A 21,053-nucleotide genomic window follows, 5' to 3' on the forward strand; every position below is an offset into this window, starting at 1 on the left:
AAGGGGCAGTTGATCCTACTTAATTAAGTACTACGATACCCCGGCCCATGCATTAGTAGCAAGTACCTCATATGTCCGATTTTTAGCAAAGTCATGCTAAAATTCACGGAAAATTTCAGCATGACCTTTGCTGAAAATAGGACATATGGAGTACCCGAATTTGCCGGAACGGAAGTTAATCGACATTCCGGCAAACTCAAGGGCCTCTCGGGGTACCTGCAAAATCATCACGACACGAAGGGCCTCTCAAGGGCCTCAAGCAGCAGCGGCGTCTCCTAGGACCCCATTTTTTTGCTAAATTTCTTTGAGCAACAATTAGAGCAGAAAATTCAGCATATTTCTATACAATTTTTTTGTACACATAAGATAGAAATGTAGTGCAGAAAGTTTAATGCTTACAAAAGACATGCTGAAATAGTGAAAAATATGGAGTCACCAAGCTGGCTAAGAAACTCCCAAAGTCCACTAGCAAATCCAAGATCTAACCCTGTTACACACATCATAACAATTTAAGATAATTAGGATAAGGATAGTAGGAAATGAAAAAGAAAGAGCTCAAAAAACAATCACAACAGAAAAATAATAAAAACCTAGTCCTAGAAGAAAATAAATCCTAAAAGAAAAGAAATCCTAAAATCTGGAGCAAGTCCTAGCAGTAGTAGTCCAACTAGATGGCCACCACTACTACTCCTATCTCTGTTTAGCATCATCCACACGATAGTCCATTGGAATTTTGTTTGACACAGCTGAACAACAAAGAAGGTGCCGTAGAAGCAGCTGCTACTGCTAGCTCCACTATATACATACTAGCCACTCTAAAACTTGTTTAAATCATTCACCCAACTCAATCAATTCACCCAACTCTAATCAATTCAACTACGAGTTGCTGATTCGACAACCTACAAACTGATGACAAATTTATCTGCCATGACCACATCCAGGAACAGTTCTTTTATAACACAATATTTCAAGGAAACACACAAAAGAAAACAATTCTTGTAATACATTGTTAACAGGGCATGGATTTTACTCCTACAGCAAGAACAACAACCCTGGGAGAAACACATGCTCAAAAATCAAAAGCTTCTGCAATAAATAAATAAAGACAATTCCCAAAACATGCTAGTAAAATAGTACTATGTGTACTAGAGGAGTCTTGTGAGGCACACAGATGCATATTCAGAAACCAAAACAATGATAAGTATAGGCAAGTGTAACTGGTCACTGAAGTAGCTCATGTCATTGCTTCTATCTGTCATGGACTGGTTTTCTGTAACAGATACAATTCAGTTGAGTTTTAAGGTTAACTAATTGCGCCCTTGTAAGTGCCTAGCAAACAGACTACAGGAATGGCATAAAGAAAGGAACATGCCAATGCACTCCAGGTTTTGCAGCAAGTTGTACTTAAAATATTCACCTTAGACAATCCATGACTGTGTATTGCGTTAGATAATGCAAACAAGAACAGAAGGCAACTTTGCTTATATAGAAATGTTGGCAAATGCAAACTCCCAAGTCTAACCAGGAAGCATCAGACGCCGATGCATAACACTGCTCACTCGCTTACACACACTACCGCCCCAAAATTCAGAACATAACCTAGTACTTGGCGCGTCGGCTCAATCAGGCATGGGGCGAAGCAAGGGGAAGAGGAGAGGGGAGGGGCACCTGCGCAGGGGCCGGGTAGTGACGGACGCGGCCAGGTTGCACGGGCGACGGATGGTGGAGGCAAAGCCGCTCGGCGAAACAGAAGGCGGTGGCGACGGCGAGATGGGGTCGGTCGGAGGAAGAAGACGTGCTCCGGCGGGGGTGGGGGCGGGGGCGGCGGGGGTGTGGGAGTCCGGGAGGGTCGGGGCGGGGGGTGGGGGCGCGGGGGCGGGGTGGAGTCCGGTGAGGGTCGGGGCGGCGTCGTGGGTCGGGGCAGCGCGCGGGTGGATCTGGTGGCGAGGGAGAGAGGGTCGAAGGGGATCTGGCGAGGGAGAGGGAGATAGCTAGGGGGAAGCTTACTAAAGGCGCACCACACCTCGGTGCGCCATTATAAATCTTTTTTTAGATAGCAATGGCGCACCCCGCAGCGGTGCGCCATTAGAAATCTTTTTTTAGATAGCAATGGCGCACCCCGCAGTGGTGCGCCATTAAAAATCTTTTTTTAGATAGCAATGGCGCACCCCGCAGCGGTGCGCATTAGAATTTTTTTTATTACAGTTCGAGCACTGGTTATATTGCACCTAACCCAATCCACATCAGAACCCGCCCACTAGCCCGACTGGTCAGCACGCAGCACACACACCAGGAGCTCCTGGGTTTGATTCCCAGGCTCCGCAATATTTTTTTTTGCATTTTAAATGCTTTTGATATTTATTTGTGTTTAAATATGTTCAAACTTGTTTAAATCATAACAGTAATTTTTTTTATAAAAACAGTAATAATTTTTAAAAAATATATTCAAATTTGTTACTTGAAAATATCATCGGCGGCGGCAATGGAGCGGGGGAGGGTGCGGGGGGTGCCCGTTGGCGGCGGTGGAGCAGGGGAGGGTGCGGGCGGCCGGGTGCTCGTCGGCGGCGGTGGAGGGGGATCGAGATCGAGTGTCCTCATAGAATTCAAAAAGTGCCCGTGAAATTTAAAAATATTCATGATATCAAAAAGTGCCCATGAAATACAATCGAGAAATGAAGGCTACGATTTAAATACAATCGATCTTAGCTAGCTATCTGTTCACAATCTTCTTGCCCTTCTTTTTCGCAAATGGAGTTCTTCTGTGGAACGGGCGTCCTTTAGGTAGGGTGGTCCTGCTTCTTCTTGTGGTGTATGCTGCTACTTCATCGTCGTGTGTGCTGCTACTTCATCGTTGCCGTCATGTTTGATCTTCGGGTCGCCGTACTTGTCGAAGTCTTGCTCATTGGCTACTCCATCCATTCCGATGATCTTCCTTTTGCCTCTCCTCACGACAACACGACTGGGCTTTGACGGGTCGGTAATGAAGAAGCATTGGTCCACTTGGGAAGCCAGTACCCATGGCTCATTTTTCGCGGTGACGTTTGCGCCCGCGGTCTTGGATTTGGCTTCGGGTATAACCATGGTGGTGAAATACCGGTCTTCTTTTAGGACGCTCTTGGCCCATCTGACACGGAACATCAGGACCTTCTCTCCGGCGTAGCTCAGCTCCCAGATCTCCTCGATCCTTCTGTAGTATCTATCCTTGTTGTTACCGGTGTAGGATTCCATCGTTACCCCAGAGTTCTGATAACCATCGCTCTTCATGTCCTTGTCCTCGGTGTAGAATGTGTAGCCGTTGATATCATATGCCTCATTGGTCATCAGGTTGTGCTCGGCGCCCTGTGACAAGGCGAATATGAGTTGTTCTTCCGCGGAAGAATCCTCATGTAAAGGGTACGACAGAAGCTTCTGCTTGAACCAACGCGTGAAACATGAGTTGTGCTCTTTGATTATATCTCCGTCCGTCCTCTGTAGGCCTCGGTCATTGTACGTCTTCTCAAGAAAGGTTTTGTGCTCTACCACCCAAGGATCGACCACGTCTATGTGTTGTTGCGCGACTAGGTTTGCTCTTTCAAAGTCGGCGAGTCGACCCTCGAAGTCGACATGCATTTCACGGCGACCCTCACGGTGACCCGATCCAGCGAGCCTGTCGAGGTGCCTGTTGACGGGCAGACCAACGGGGTTCTCGATTCCTAGATAATTCGTGTAGTAGGAGATGCACTCTTCGGTCAGAAAGCCCCTGGCTATACTTCCCTCTAGACGTGACATGTTGCGAACGTATCCTTTTATGACACCATTCATCCTTTCGAACCGCATTATGTTGTGCAGGAACGTCGGCCTGAGTTGGATGATATCCTCCACGATATGGACCAGTAGATGCACCATAACGTCGAAGAATGCGGGCGGGAAGTACATCTCAAGCTCGCATAGTATCACCACGATCTCTTCCTGTAGCCTTCTGAGTTGCCTCACGCCAATCGACTTCTGAGAGATGACGTTGAAAAAGTTGCATAGGCCAAATAGCGTTTCACGGACGTGCGCATCCATGATCCCACGGATTGCAACTGGAAGTATCTGCGTCATCAGCACGTGACAGTCGTGAGACTTCATCCCGCTGAACTTCTGCTTCGCTGGGTCTAGGTATCTTCTTATCTTCCCCGCGTAACCGTAAGGAAGTTTTACTCCTACGAGGCAGGTGAAAACTGCTTGATCTCCTCCTGACTTAGAGTGAAGCACGTGGGAGGGTAGTCTCTTCCGGTCTTCTTGGCCTTTTTGCCTTTGCGACGAGTTTCTGTGTCCTGCTTCGCCTCATCATCATTAGCGTGAAGCTCCTGCCTGATGCACATTGATTTCAAGTCTGCCATTGCTTTCAGCCCATCTTTTGTCCTCTCTTGCATGTTGAGAAGGGTACCAAGCAGACTCTCGCACATGTTCTTCGTGATATGCATGGCATCAAGGCTGTGAGGCACACGGTGGATCTTCCAGTACGGCAAGTCCCAGAAAACAGACATCGTTTTCCATACCTTCAGCAGCGGCTCTGGCGCCTTTCGCTTCTTTCCGGGCTCTAGCGCCTTTTGCTTCTTTCCCGGCAGTGGGCAATCTTTCCAATTTTTCAACAGCTCGTATATTTCCTCGCCGCTCCTCGTACGCGGGCGTTTTCGGGGTTCGGTTTCACCATCGAACAGATCCTTGCGTTTCCTCCACGGGTCATCGTCACGAAGCCACCTTCAATGTCCCATGAACACGGTTTTCGAAGATCCGGGATCTCTATCTAGCTGGCGATACGTTGTGTCATCCATGCACCTTACGCATCCAGAAAATCCGTGGACTACCTGCCCCGCGAGATATCCGTAACCGAGATAGTCGTGCACCGTCGTGAGCAGTGCGGCTCTCGTAGGGAAATGTTCTTTCTCTGCGGCATCCCACGTATTGGCTGGCGTTTTCCACAGCGTGTCTAGCTCCTCTTTCAGCAGCCCCAGATACAGATTGATGTCATTCCCTCGTTGTTTCGGCCCTTCAATTAGCATACTCATCTGAATGTACTTCCTCTTCATGCACAGCCAGGGGGGAATGTTGTACATCCACACAAACACAGGCCATGTGCTATGTGTGCTTCTCTGGCTGCCAAACGGATTGACTCCATCGATGCTCGCGCCCAGCACGATGTTCCTTGGAACCTTCCCAAATTCTGGGTATTCGAAGTTCAACGCTTGCCACTGGCTCGCATCCTTAGGGTGACTCAGCATCTTGTCTTTTTTATTTATATCCAGATCATTTCCGTCATCTTCCCGCTTCTTCTCCTCCCTATCCGCGTGCCAACGTAGGAGCTTTGCTACCTTAGGGTCCGCGAAATACCGCTGCAGACGAGGAGTGATCGGAAAGTACCACACCGATTTTCGAGGAGCTTTCTTCCTCTTCTTGTATCGAGTGACGCCGCACACCGGACATATGGTAGACTCCGCGTGCTCGTCCCGATAAATGATGCAATTGTTCATGCACACATGGTATTTCATGTGCGGTAAATCCAGAGGACACACGATTTTGTTCGCCTCCTCGAAACTGGTCGGGCACTTGTTCCCCTTGGGAAGACGTTCGTGCCAGAATGACATGTTCTCGTCGAAGCATGCGTCGGTCATTTTGTGTTTTACCGTCATCTCCAGAGCCATGAGCGTTACTTTCAGGTGGGTATCCTCGGGCCTGCATCCTTCATACAACGGAGTAACCGCGTCTATCTCCAGTTGATCCAGCTTGGCTTTCTCTCGGGCGGCAGCTCTTGCATTATCCGTCTACTTGAGAAGCAGCTCTTGAATATAAGGGTCCTGCACCCAGCCTCCATCGTCGTCTGCTCTAGCATCTTTATCTTCATGATCATGCCCTTTGTCTTGATCTTCCTCATCATCATGTACGACATCTTCTAGATGACTGTGTACAGCATCACCGTCGTGATCATGTCCTGGAGATTCTTCGTCTTCTCGCTCGCCCTTGCCGCGGTGGTACTTGTCTTGTTGCCCTTCCTCATTTCTCGCCCGGCCCCCATGGACAATTTCATAGTCATCTTCATCACCTTTCCACCAATAGCCATCCATGAAACCACGCAAGAGCAGGTGGTCCCGCACCTGCCCGGAATCCGGGTCCACAATAAGGCTCTTCAGCTTGCATCTTCGACACGGACATCTTATCTCCGTCTCGTTCTTTTGAAGCATCTCGGCCTTCGCATCTCAAAAACCTATTCACGATGCCTTCGGTCATCGTGCGGACCATGGTCACCTGCGGGGTAGAGCAAAACGATATTTTAGAACCAAGAAAAAATTTGGCATGACCTTCCCTAAAAATAGGACCAAAAAGAATGCATAGTGCCAAAATTCTCGCTGAAATGGAAATGAATCAACATTCCGGCAAAATATTGGCAACTATCGCATTTCAAATACCGGTACCTGCAAACACAAACATATATGCAACACCACAAACACATGCAACACCACAAACATACATAGATCTAGCTAGGCCACAAAAAGTGCATGTGCACATTGTTGGAGCGAGCTAGGGAGAAAAAAAGTAGATCTACATCATGAAGATAGCTTTCCCCTTACTTACCTATCAAAAAAAAGGTAATTTCACCACTTAATTTTGATGAATCTATGGTGGCAATGAGGTGAGGAGGAGGAGGCAGCCGAAAGCTTGGATAAGGTGGAGGGAATGAAGTGGGGAAAGTGAGTGGGTAGATGTGGGGCTGTCCAAAATATCTTGTTGGGGTCCCAGGTTAGTTTTGCAAAAAAAAGAATAAAACAAAATTCAGTAATGGCGCACTCCATGTCTGTTGCGCCATTACTAGTTAGAACTAGTAATGGTGCACTTCGGTAGGATGCGCCATTAGTATGGATGTAAAAATGAAAAAAAATTATCACTAGTGGCGCAACAGTTTTCTGGTGCGCCATTAGTGTCTTCCACACTAATGGCGCATCACCAACTGGTGCGCCATTAGTATATAGTAGTGGCGCACTACTTCCCTGGTGCGCCATTAGTGTCAATCCTATCTATAGCCCTTTTCCTAGTAGTGTTTGATGAACCGAAGTTTGTTTGGAGTCCCAGATGAGATCATGGACATGACGATGAGTCTCGAAACGGTCGAGACATAAAGATTCATATGTTGGAAGGTTACATTCGGACACCGAAATGGTTCAGGTCATTTCGGATAAGTTTCAAAGTACCGAGGGTTATCGGAACCCCGCCCCCTCCCCGAGAAGTTAATGAGCCATCATGGAACTTAGTGGAGAAGAGAGAGGGCCGGCTAGAGGTGGTGCTCCCCCCCTTGCCCAGTCCAAATTGGACAAGGGGAGGGGGCGGTGCCCCCCTCCTTCCTTCTCTTCTTTTCCTCCTTCCCTTCTTCTCCTACTTGGACTAGGAAAGGGGGTGGGACGAATCCTACTTGGATTGGGAGTCCAAGTAGGACTCCCCCCATGGCGCGTCCCCATCTAGGGCCGGTCACCTCTCCTCCCCCTTTATATACGTGGGAGGGGGCACCCCAAAGGCACAACAAAGTTTCTCTTAGCCATGTGCGGTGACCCCCTCCACAGTTACACAACTCAGTCATATCGTCGTGGTGCTTAGGCGAAGCCCTGCGCTAGTAAACTTCATCATCACCGTGACCATGCCGTTTTGCTGACGGAACTCTCCCTCGGCCTCAACTGGATCAAGAGTTCGAGGGACGTCATGGAGCTGTACGTGTGCTGATCGCGGAGGTGCCATATGTTTGGTACATGGATCAGTTGGATCTCGAAGACGTTCGACTACATCAACCGCGTTACTAAACGCTTCCGCTTTCGGTCTACGAGGGTACGCGGACACACTCTCCCCGCTCGTTGCTATGCATTTCCTAGATAGATCTTACATGATCGTAGGAATTTTTTTGAAATACTGCGTTCCCCAACACCACAAATGTTGAGAGGAAAATAAGCAAAGAAAATGCACTCATAGATCAATTTTATGAAATGACCATGCAACCCTTTACGTACCAAGGCTATAGGAAAATCCCCATTCAATTTTATCAAAAGATTTGTTCAAGTCTACTTTCAACAAAAAAGCTTTATGCTTCTGGGATGTATGTTGGAAGGAGTGATTTCCTAGAAAAGAATAATATTATTAGAAATTCTACGGCCTTGGATAGAAGCTTTATGATTTTCATGATTTATTTGGGTATAATTGCTCTTTGACCGTGTTAGCAAAGCACCGGGTGATGATTCTACAAGTTGCATTGCAAGTTGATTAACTGAAAGTTATGGGGAACAGTATAATTGACCTTTTTTGTGATTATCATGATGAAAATTTCATTGATCTGAGAAGGTAGCTAACCTACCTGATAGAACTATTGAACGGTACGGTATACATCATCCGAACGCCAAGCCAGTACATTTAAACCATCAAAACCTAGAGAGGATTTCCTCTTCATTCATGGTGATTGCCGGGAGATTTCATCTTTGTTTGGATTACAAGAGTAAGGTGACACACAACCGACAATATTTATTGAATTAGGCATGGCGCCACAATGAATAAGGTTTCATGTAATAGTATTGAATGAAGCAAGATGCAATATCATAAGCATTTTGTATTTTTAGCATTGCGTTATGAAATGAAAATAGTATTTCTATCCCCATGCGAACCCCGATGGCTTTCTATTCTTGCATATAAATTTTGTAAGTCGGTCTACTTTTTTCATACTGTTCAATAAGCTATGCCTCATGACTACTCCCTGCATCCGCACCCGGGTAAGTAGGTCCCAATTCCAATTTTTTGTATTTGACTATGTAGCGCCCAATTTCTCAGCACTCTCAGTCACTATCTTGTAAATCACTTCCCATGAGAGAACACTTCGTAAGAACTGCCAATTTAATTTTTTGCATGGGAGCAATTTGAGATTGTCCAAAATGATTTCCCAAAACCACCCAAATTTTGCACTGATGCCTTGGTACCAGATAATATCAAATAGTCCTCACATACCTGTAACATGGGAGTATTATTTCACTAATGAAAGGAAGAAGACCAAATTTCCTCAATTCATCTTGGATTAAGTCAGGTAGTTGTGGTAAAGGCTTTTTGGATTGGCCATATTTTTAAGCAGACTGCAAAATTAAAGCTCTAATATGGAGTGTTTTGCATGGGAGCAATTTGAGATTGTCCAAAATGATTTCCCAACGCCCCCTAAATTTTGCACTCATGCCTTGGTACCAGATAATAAAAATGCATTTTACACCAAGTGTAAGAAGGGCCATTATATGCCATATTTCTTAAGCCAAATCATTTCACATTGTGATTAAATTATTCATTTGATGCTGACTAGCTTGACAAAGGCTGCATGTATGGAAGGAATTCCGCTGACCTATGAGTGGAGCATGAAGCCATTCATTGTCGAAATAGATTCTCAAGTGGCAGCGAACATGATCAAGCAGCTGGAGATTGATCAATCTCCGACGTCGTCCATCACTGGCGAAATCAACAGTCTACTCATGCGGGGTAGACATTTTTTTTTGGTCATGTGCGCCATGCCTGTAATAACGTTGCATATCGTTTGGCTCAGATAGGGCATCATCACATGCGTAGGAAGTTTGGACCAAATGAGATTGGTTTTCTACATCAACATGATTGTAATCCTAGAGGTTAAGCAATAAAAATCTAATTTTCCCACAAGAAAACAATATCATTTAATTCATCCATGGGAAAAACCGTCTTCCAAGGAAAGGAAGACATAAAAGCTTCAATTTGACTCCATATTTTCCTATTTCTAAGGTGATAAGGAATACTCGAGGATCAGCATAAAACACAAACTAAGGAAATGTAGAAGTTCCTCTTTTTTTGTGAATTAAGGAAATGTAGAAGTTACAGCTAGTAACATCATGATTGCATTTTGAGAAGAGTAATTAGCTTGACATCAACCGACCATAAGACCCAAAAACCACCATCTCGGTGTTCCACGGGTGCAAGAAATTAAAACTGTCATCTATATGAAAATGATTTAATAAATCCTCGTCAGTTCTTCTGAACCACCATGAACATCTTCAGTTCTCTGGTTTATGGGTATGGCAACCCGCACCATACCGGTTTCTCTCTTTTCAGTTCTCTGGTTTGTACTCTAGTTGCATGGCTTTGATGATAATCTGAAGCTTGAGAGGCAGGCCCCGGGCAGTCGTCCCTGTGTCCCTGCATGCATGGTCGGCGCCGAACGTAACCGATCTGATCTGTTCTTCCACCGGAAGAATTATGGTAAATTATCCACGGTATATACGAGTGATAGCTTTGTCATTTGTTCCACCGCTGGGATGTGTCAATGAAGCTTCTAGAAGATTCCTTCTTCCCCTACCATTTTTTTATTTTTCTTATCCAGCGTAGCTGCTCATATTGGCTGTAGTGACGCATGCAAGGTTCATCGCCCCCACACAACACGCCTGAAATTCACTACCAGATCAGGCCTGAAAGCTGCTCTCACGTCAATCCCAGGAGACTGAAATTGACTACCATAATGAGCTCTCACGTTATCCTCCCTTCTAATCATCTTCCGCCCGGCCCGAGCCTGAGACCATCAGCAAAGGATGACCGAACGAGATCCAGCCCTCCAAGCCAGGAAGCAACACATTACTACGATATTAAAGCAGTTCAATCAACTATAATTTCTTCTTATGGTAGAGAAGAGATTCAGCGTTTACAACCAAGCGAGATATCGATTGGCGACCCATCCCCGGCGAGAGGGCAGACACACCCAGGCGAGAGAACTGAGAGCAATCTCTTCCCCTCTAGCAACTACGCGAATTACAAGAGAAGGGCCCTCCATCTAGCCTCTCGTATGTGATATGTCGCCCTATCACTCAACTATTTCTTCTTCTACTTCTGCTTCTGGCCGCCGCTGCTCGCCGGGACAACCTTCTCCGTCGTGGCGTAGAGCTCCTTGATCATGCTGTAGCACTTTACCATCCGCTGAATGCCGTCAACCTGGTGCTCCTCGTCCTCCTTCCAATCAGTGGAGGCCTCAACCGCCGCCGGCTCTGGCTCCGACTCGGGCTCACTACTCTCTAGGGTTTTAGTCTTACTAGCGTGTTGCGACATTGCGTCTCTTTGTTTAGTGGTCTGGGACTCTGTCCTGGGAGGGTACTTATAGTTGCTGCGGGTTGGTGGCTCCTGCTTTTTATGGCAGGAAATCATTCGCTTCAATAGTTATCCAGGATTCCAGGGTGGCGCCGAATCCAATATTTGGCTGAAACTCGCAGGGGCTCCGCGCTCCTCTCCAAATTGTGTCTGAAACTGGCAGGAATTCATTTACATATAATAATTGCCTTTTGTGGTGACAACTCAAAATAGGAAAGTATTGTCCCTTTGACTTTTTGGGCACAGTTGTCAGTAGAAGCATGGAAGAAGGTGGCACGATCGAGGAGAGCTGGGCGTAGCCGGAGGGCTCTCCTCTGTGTTAAGCGATGAAGCGGCGAGTGTACAACTGAACCCATTTTGATCTTTTTCGTGATCCAATATCCATCGTACGTGGAAGTAGAATCACAGTTTCTGGTGAAAAAAAAGTAGAATCACACGAAATTACAACTTTTCACAAAAATCAAGCCCACGCACTACACACTTGCATGCCTACCATGCATCAATAGTACTTGTATTATATTGCAGCAACAAAATATTGGCGGTGGAACCATGCACGGACTATCTATAAAAATTGAAGGCAGTATGTAAACAAACTGCCTCATCAGCTTAGACCGTGGAACATTGTGGAGGAGAGGTGTGGGTAGAGGGGGCATGCAAAAGCACAAGAGAAAACAGCAAACTTCCAAGTCACTAAACAAAATCGCTAGTTGTTTCCAGCCGCCTTGAAGTACACTTATTTGCTTGCTGGTTGTATTCGCCGGAAACCAGCTCCGGTTAATTATTTTTGTTTTCCTCTCTTTTCTGACACTTCTCTCGTGTCTCACCTGCTTATTGCTCAAACAAAGTATAGCTTTAGGGCCGTCTTTTCATCCAAAAATAATAATCAACTTATCCGCTCATCCTGATCATCATCCGGACAGGGTGCCTCGTGATCTAGCAACTTGTGCTAAAAATCGTTGGTACAGGCTGCTTCTTACACCATGCACCTGTGCCCACCTGTGTATGTGCAACCTCTCTTATATTGGAGGAGTATAACCCAGTCACCCAGCATTTTTTTAGGGTGTCACCAAGTATGGTTGAAGCATGTCATCAGCTGTTTGGACGGCAGGAACATGTTTGTCATTCTCACTTAGCTAGAACAACAAGTTTACTTCACCCTCGAAACAAATCGGCCGCTCAGCTCCCCCATCCTTTACCACAAATTTCTCCCACCTTCTTTTGATCCAACTGAGATGCCAAAAGTATATGCATTCGGATGTTCCTGTATAGGTGGAAGTTCTGAGGTGTTGGTGTGGCGAGAATTGCAAAGATGAAGAGCTACATGGAGTTTATTGCACAAAGTTTTCAGGTGTCCCAATTCCCACGATTCACCCCCTAAACTTGATGTATACAACCGTCTACCGGTATGTCTTAACATCTATGTGATAAGTTTTATGTTCTGTTACATGCTACTAACCATAATTTTATTAAATTTCAGTTCCTGTTCCCACTGTGCATATTATCACAAGACAGACAAAGAGAAATCGAATTGGGTCTATGCTGAACTTAAGCAAACATTGCCATGTGCATGGGAAAATTTGTGAGGACTATGTATGATGAAAACATGGCAGACAAGAGGAAGAAGCATAAGATGGTAAGGTCAAAGGAAAATGGCCCCTTGGACAATGAGCTCTCATAATGTACCTTGATTTCATCATCGGATTGTATATTTTGACCTATTGTGTACCATATGGTAGAAAATAGAGAGACGTCCTTGAAAATTCTCATACAAAGCAAAAAATATTGGTCCTGAATCTGCGGACCATCTCTTTATTAGTAGGCCGTAACCGCTAGATCTACATAACTATAGCTAGAATGATCACACCCTTTAGATTTATATAACTGTGCCTACATATATCGCATTTGTTAAAACTTCATAATTATACCTTGGTATATCACATCCGTTAGAACATCATAATGTAGCTAAACAAATCACATATGTTTGGTCCATGTAAATGTACTTAAATAGATGACATTGGTTAGACCGACATAATTGTATCTTAATATATTGCAAATGTTAGATCTGTATAATTGTACCTAAATAGGTCGCATGTGTTAGTCGTCCATGCTGTTACATAACCGACCGTAGATGGCTAGTCCTGCTAATTGTACCTAGAAAAATACCAACCAATATATTATCACATTTGAAGTTAGACGGATATCAGACGAAAACATATTTTTAAGTGCATATGTTAAAAATAAGAGCACATACATGTTAACTAATATTTTTTTTGTCAATTTGAAATTGCTTTTACCACGCTTGCTGCGTGGTACATGTTAACTAATATAAATGAATAAAAGTACATGTTCTGCGTTATTTATACATGTTATACTCATTGCATAAACGATTCTACTTACAGAAATGGATAGATAGATAAATTTCTCTACCATCTTATGCTATGTAGATAATTAGAACCACAAAATTCCTTAGGGGCAGTATGCGGAGGGACAGAGCCAAGGAGTAATTAGGCACCAACATGAGCGTCAACTGAGGAGTACGTAAAGAGCGTTGGTTACTGGAACCAGATGCTTGAGGGCATTATGGACATTTGTCTGTTTAAGTTTTTTTTGTTTCTTTACACTGGTCCAATCCAAGCAAGAATTTCAGCACAAGCCAATATTTTTGCGACAAGGATAGGAACAAAACTAGATTACCCTCGATAGGCATGCAAAAAAATGAAAAAGAGATATAGAGTTGCACACATATACCAACGAACATACAACACTTGACCTAGAGAACATGCAAAAAATAATGTGATTTCGGAAAATAAGGGCCTCTTCCATTCAGAAGATTTTCATAGGAATTTTCTTGGATTTCAGTTTTTAGGAATGTTTCTTATATCGGTTCTTTGAGTCATAAAACTGAATCAGATAGGGGCTTTCTAAGGATTTGATTGTACTTCATTTCATGGAAAATTTGATAAATGCCACACCAATTATGGCGATTCACAAAAATGTCACTAATGTTTGCAAAATTTGATAAACGCCACTCTAGACTTTGAAAAATGCCACTGGAAATGGCATGAAATGACATTTTTCAAAGTTTGGAAAATTGCGATGGCATTTCTCAGAATCGCCTGATTTGGAGTGGCATATATCAAATTAACCCTAATTTTTTTTCTATTACACAACCAAACGAACAAAAGGCCCTAAACAAAAAGTTTCATCCAAAAGCTTCACCTTGCTGCAATATGTTTTAGAAAATATCAATATGTTCCAACAACTACAAGAAATTGTACCAAACTGAGCAAATTATTCAGTCCTTGGCTATTACCATAGCTTTTAATTTTTTCTCCTAGTTGGATCACATAATGATATAAATACCAACCTGGTCTGGAATCAAATATCCCTAACCAAGTTTTGATACATTGCAGTTACCACTATGTCCAGGTTATAACATGAGGTTAGTTGTATCCAGGCTAGTTTTGACACTCATACTAATTATTGTATCATCACCACCATCGGGCCAGCAAGACACAGTATGCTAATGACACAGTATGCTAATGTAGAAGCGATCAAGCAAGATGTTTATTTTCAACTTTAACAAGTGGGAACATAATCATTTTAGATAAATATTGTTTGGGTGAATTCATTGCTTAAAGTGAAAGCAAAATAGTTGAATAAACTTTGCTTACGAGATTTATTTGTACATCACAAACTAATTAGGTATAGCTCGACAAATAGGTAATCTTTTGATCCGATTCATAGTTACTACTCCCTTGATTTTTATATACAAGGCCACAAACCTAAATTACAAGTACTAAGGTAAAATTTAATACATGTTTGCAACTCAACTTTTTCTCGTTTACTGGGATCATTAATACACTGCATGCATGTAAGAAAACTGAATGGAAGAAGTAGATAAGTGTCATTATGACTGCATGCATGCATGTATTAAACAAGTTGTTAGTGCGAGAAAGCATCATTAATTTTTGCCTTGATTACTGTTGGTGACCTTGTATAGATGCAAAATATATATTCCGTAGTGTCCTTATATAAGCAAATGGAGGGAGTATCCCATCACGAAGTTGTGCATGGTGTGTTAAATGTACTAAGGTCACTGTCACACTTGTTTATGACCATTACATTTTTGGTAGAAAATTGTAGTGGACAAGTAGCCATTATGTTTGTGATGTAGTGTACGATAATTGTGTTTGTATTGTTGGGGTGTAGTTTCAACATTTCACATGTGTACACTGAATAACTTCGATAAAATTATAGTGACTAATTTAGTACTTAGATATAACTTAGACCTAAACTTGTCTGACATATGTTGGTTATAGTACTTTTTTTAGAATCTCAAGAGTCACTGTTGTTTCTGAAGTTAACAAAGAATGATGAAGTTGACCTAGTTAGGGACAAAACCGAGGTTTAAAACCCTAGTCATCATATTTTCGCGAAGGCATTGTGTATATCAAGAACTTTGAAGCTAGCTTTCTTATACATCCAGAATGAATACACTTTCTAGACCACTTTTCTTTACAGTTTCTGCTCTTAATTTTATCTTGTTGAACATAAGTCTTACTATGTAATGAAATAATTAAACTTTTACTTTCAACAAGCCAAAGAGAAAAGATTGCTAGATGAATGGAGAAATGCTAAGTCATTTAAAGAAAAATTTTAATGTGGTATGATAGGAGAATACATAAAGGATTCAAAGCAGGAGACAGTGTGCTATTATATAAGTATTCTTTAAGACATTGTGTAGGTAAACTCCTAACAAAATAGGATGGCCTCCATACCATCATTAAAATTTGTCAGTTAGGGGCCATCAACTTTGAAGGTGATATTAAAGGAAAACCAAGTGTTGTCAACAATTAGAGACTTAAACACTACATTGCTAGTGACCCCATAGGATAGGAGGTAAATGTGGTGCACATGATCACTTCTAAAGAATTAATTAAAAATGAGAACATGAACTTTCTAGAAGCTAGAAACTTCTAGGTAAGGAAAACGTACATAAACTGTCCAAAATCAGATTATTTTTTGTATTTTATATGAAATATGGCATTTGTCCAAAAGATTTGTTGGAGGGAACATTTATGGGTCACAGGTGAACAAACATGGAGTTGGACTCCTCAGGCACCTGGGCCCATAGAAGTCCTCTTCTGGCACATGTTCTGACGGTTGGCCCCTTGCACATGGAAAAGCAACTATATTTCTCCTCTATTTTGTTTTGAGCACTTTTCAAGCCGGGTTTTCATAAATTGTTCTTTCTCCATGTCTTCTTGCGACTCCAATCGGAGGGACAAGGATCAATGCTAAGGTGTTGAAAAAGTTCAAGAAGATGGAGGTCAAGGTTAAGGGACAAGCTTCTAGGAGTTTTGGCCATCTCCAATGATGAAAAGGAGTCTCCTCCAGCTCCACCTTGGATGATAAACAAGAGACCAAATTTTTTGTTATTATTTGTTCTAAAAAAACTTCATAGCCCATTATCTAATCATTGTTTGTTTCAAATAGCAAAGTGAGATTGACAACCTCACTAGAAGTATTGGGGACACACTATGGTTGACACTTTTATTTCTCGAAGTGAGGAAATTTTATGACTTGCTACAAAAGTTTGCTCTTTGGGCCCAACCACTAGCTACCAATTAGGCATTGGAGCTAGCAAGAATTAGGGTCCAAATTATATACCATATCGATTATTAATCTGAAGACATCTTGAAGAGAGAGTGACAATTTATATATCAATTTTATGGAAGGTTAACCATTAAAGTTGAAAACAAAATTAACAAAGAAAATGCATTCATGGATCAATTTTGTGAAATGAACATGCATTCCTTTACGTACTAAGGCTCTAACAACTTGAATCAATTGTATCAAAAGTTGTGTCAAATTCAACTTTGAACATAAAAGCTTTATACTTCCAAGATGAAAAGTTTAAAGGTGCAACTCATTTACTAGAAATAGTTATATTACTAGAAATTATACGGCCTTGAATAAGAACTTGACGAGTTGTATCGATATTGTTAGGTAACTGCTCTTTGAGCCTATTAGCGATGCTCCTAGTGATGATTTTTATAAAATACATTGCAAAGGTTGATTAACCAAAAGTTCCGAAGATAATAGGATTGGGATTTTTGCCATAAGAGCACTGAAAGCTTTGCTGAGATCAGGATGGAGCTTACCTTCTTGAGAGAACTTTAGAATACTATGAGTTACATCATCCCAACTCCAACATAAAATATAAAAGGCTAAATTTCAACCATGCGGACCTTGAGCGGATTTCCTTCATATTCCTTTAAGAACATGCAAAATTTCATCTTTGTTTGGAATAGAAAATTAAGGTAAAGCATGATAGTTATTATTGGTTCAAATAGGCATGCATGGTTTCATGGGAATTATGGTTTTTTTGTAGCAGACGGGTTAGTAAAGTACTGAATAGGGCATTCTAGATAACGATAAATTTTATACATGGGAAGCCCAAATGTATTTTGGCTCTGCCTATAAAATATCATAAGATTGTTGTAGTTTGTCATAGTGGTCAATAAGATTGACTTCATCACTACCCCACCCATCGAGGTATGTATGTTTGGTTTACAAATATATAAGACCTTTCTCTCGAGACTTTTAATCACTCTCTTGTACATCATATCTCCCCTCATATTCCCATTGGAAAACGCTTTGTAAGAATTGTGCATTTATTGTTTGGACTAGGAGTAATTAACCAACATGGGCTATGATATTCGATCAAACAAGTCAATGGTGAGGAGGCGATTGCCAAAAATGATTTCCAAAATTTGCTCCAAATATCTCGCTCATGCCTTGGTACCATAGAATCTCAAATTAGGCCTTATATACCTTGATGGAGGGAGTATCATTTCGCATATGAAGAGGAGAAGAATGAATTGCATCAATTTTTGCATGGATTGAATTAGGTTGATGTTGTAAGGACTTTTTGGATCAGCTCCATTTTCAAGGAGCCTTCTATGCTAAAAACTCTAAAGATCTATGGTTTTATTAGATGAACTAGCGCAAACAAATTATCTAACATTTTGGAACTCTTCTACTAAAACCCTTCGATTCTGAAACTTCAGAAACTATTTAGATTTAGAAATGGACGTTTTATTGCCCGATAGAAGTGGGGGATGGTCACTAACAATAATAGGTAAAATAAGCATCGAAAGATGTTGCACCCTCCCCACTATAAAAAGTAGGAACATATATTTTTTACGAACCATTAATGAACTAGGAGAAAACAAATTACAAAGCTCAGACTAGGCACACAACAAACCAACGCAACCACTCATGGATGGAAGAGGAGCCACGCTCCCCCCCCCCCCCGCGCACACAAGAGTACAATATGTCACGATAATGGATCATAGAGTATCAACCAAAACACATGAGGTCTTTAGATTCCATCGTCATCTAACATAGCAAGGCAAGCACCTTGAGCCTTGGTCACCTGGTGGCCACCCAATAATACCCCACAAAGAGAGGGAGGGTGTCATATAGGAATTAGATAATCTAATGAGCCAACTCATCATGTCAGGGCATGAAGGAGTGCTCTCTAAGAGCCAGCTATAGACACACCCACACACGATGGCCTACAAATCCACACTCCAGGAGTTTGGACCGATCCATCACGCACATAACATGTGCCCAACATTTTTTCTCCACACGCCACCGACTGTCGGCACCCGCATGCCCCGCCCTCACCATCAATGCATTGCCTCTCCCTCATGTTCAATGTCACACTACATCATCAGTCTCCATGCTAAGAGGTAAGTGGCCAATTCCACAAAAGGTATTCTACGCAACTAAGCCCTAGCGATTTTGCCATGATGATTAATAAGATGTATAGACAATGATCAATTGAGTCCTATTGACTTCATTCTCACAATAAGGTATTGATAAGCAATTGATTGGGTGCTAGTTAGTGATGTATATTGGTCCTTGTCATTACTGAGTTGGACACGTCAATCGATCATATTCTTTTATTAAGTTTATAAAGAATCTTCATAGATTTGAGATAGATTTCAATTATTATTTGTGTCTTTAATTCTGAATTGTATGCACCTAGCAGTGAAAAAGGGGGGAACGATCATATTAATTCGTGAGGTTACAAAGGTCTATAATATCTCAAGAAATGTTAAATGGTTTGGTAACTTTATACATTGATAAGAAAATGTTGGATGAAATTTATATCAATGCCATAATTAGTGATTTGGTATGTCCATATTTTAAAAGAAATTTTGAATTAATATGTATGTATTTTTTGAATGAAAATTCCCTATGAAGCATTTTAAATGTTTATTAATAATACTATGTGCATACATGTATAGATTAATATTTTCCGTAATTTTGTTAAGGGGTGTGGGTCCTAATTGCGACCCGGCCCCCAAATTCTCAGGAATGGCCCACTATTTGGCCCATGCGAAATAGGAGGGAGACCCCAACACTTCTATTATTATTATTGAGGAATGAGGAGCCAACATACGAGGTGGAGATTTCTGCGAGAGCATCTCTAATAGCAGATACAAAATAGGGCATGTTATGCAAAAAACATATATTTCTGTGGTCCCATTTTAGGGCTGCCCAAACAATCAGCCCAAGGGGGTGTTAATTTGTGTCATGCACCGTCATGTCCAAAGGCAAAAACGGCCACAGACCCACATGCCACGCGATGTGAAACTTCTAGACGGCCCCTCCCGTGAGCGTTAAACCTCCAGATGCACCCACCCACACACCGCCGACATGGATTCAGGCTCCCATACATCTCTCCGCCTCCCTCTGCCTCTCACTGCGCCGTCGTAAACGCAACCACCATAGAATCCAACTGCCCCCCAGTCGCCTCTAAATCTGTCGCTGTTGCCCCTCCATATTCCACCTGCCTCCACTGCCTCCCCCGCCTCACTCTCCATAATGCAACATCCCGTAACTAACTCATTATTCACATTGCTTGCAAGGCTTATAGTGATGTGCATTGCCAAGAGGGCGCAGAGATACCTCTCCGACAATTGGAGTGACAAATCCTAATCTCGATCTATGCCAACTCAACAAACACCATCGGCGACACCTGTAGAGCACCTTTATAATCACCCAGTTACGTTGTGACGTTTGGTAGCACACAAAGTGTTCCTCCGGTATTCGGGAGTTGCATGATCTCATAGTCATAGGAACATGTATAAGTTATGGAGAAAGCAATAGCAAGAAACTAAACGATCATCATGCTAAGCTAACGGATGGGTCAAGTCAATCACATCGTTCTCTAATGATGTGATCCCGTTAATCATATGACAACTCATGTCTATTGTTAGGAAACATAACCATCATTGATTCAACGATCTAGTCAAGTAGAGGCATACTACTGACATTCTGTTTGTCTATGTATTCACACATGTACTAAGTTTTCGGTTAATACAATTCTAGCATGAATAATAAAACATTTATCATGATATAAGGAAATATAAATAACAACTTTATTATTGCCTCTAGTGCATATTTCCTTCAGTCTCCCACTTGTACTAGAGTCAATGATCTAGATTACATTGTAATGATTCTAATGATAACCCACAAGTATAGGGGATCGCAACAATTTTCGAGGGTAGAGTATTCAACCCAAATTTATTGATTCGAAACAAGGGGAGCCAAATAATATTCTCGAGTATTAGCAGCTGAGTTGTCAATTCAACCACACCTGGAAACTTAGTATCTGCAACAAATTATTTAGTAGCAAAGTAATATGATAGTAGTGGTAATGATAGCAAAAGGTAACGGTAGCAAAAGTAAAAAATTTCTGTTTTGTAGTGATGGTAACAGTAGCAGCGGAAAAGGTAAATAAGCGAAGAACAATATAGGAAAAGCTCGTAGGCAATGGATCGGTGATAGAGAATTATGCCGGATGCGATCGATCATGTAACATTCACAACCTAGGCTGACAC

Source organism: Triticum urartu, chromosome 2 (assembly GCF_003073215.2).
Source record: "Triticum urartu cultivar G1812 chromosome 2, Tu2.1, whole genome shotgun sequence".
Classification (NCBI taxonomy): Eukaryota; Viridiplantae; Streptophyta; class Magnoliopsida; order Poales; family Poaceae; genus Triticum; species Triticum urartu.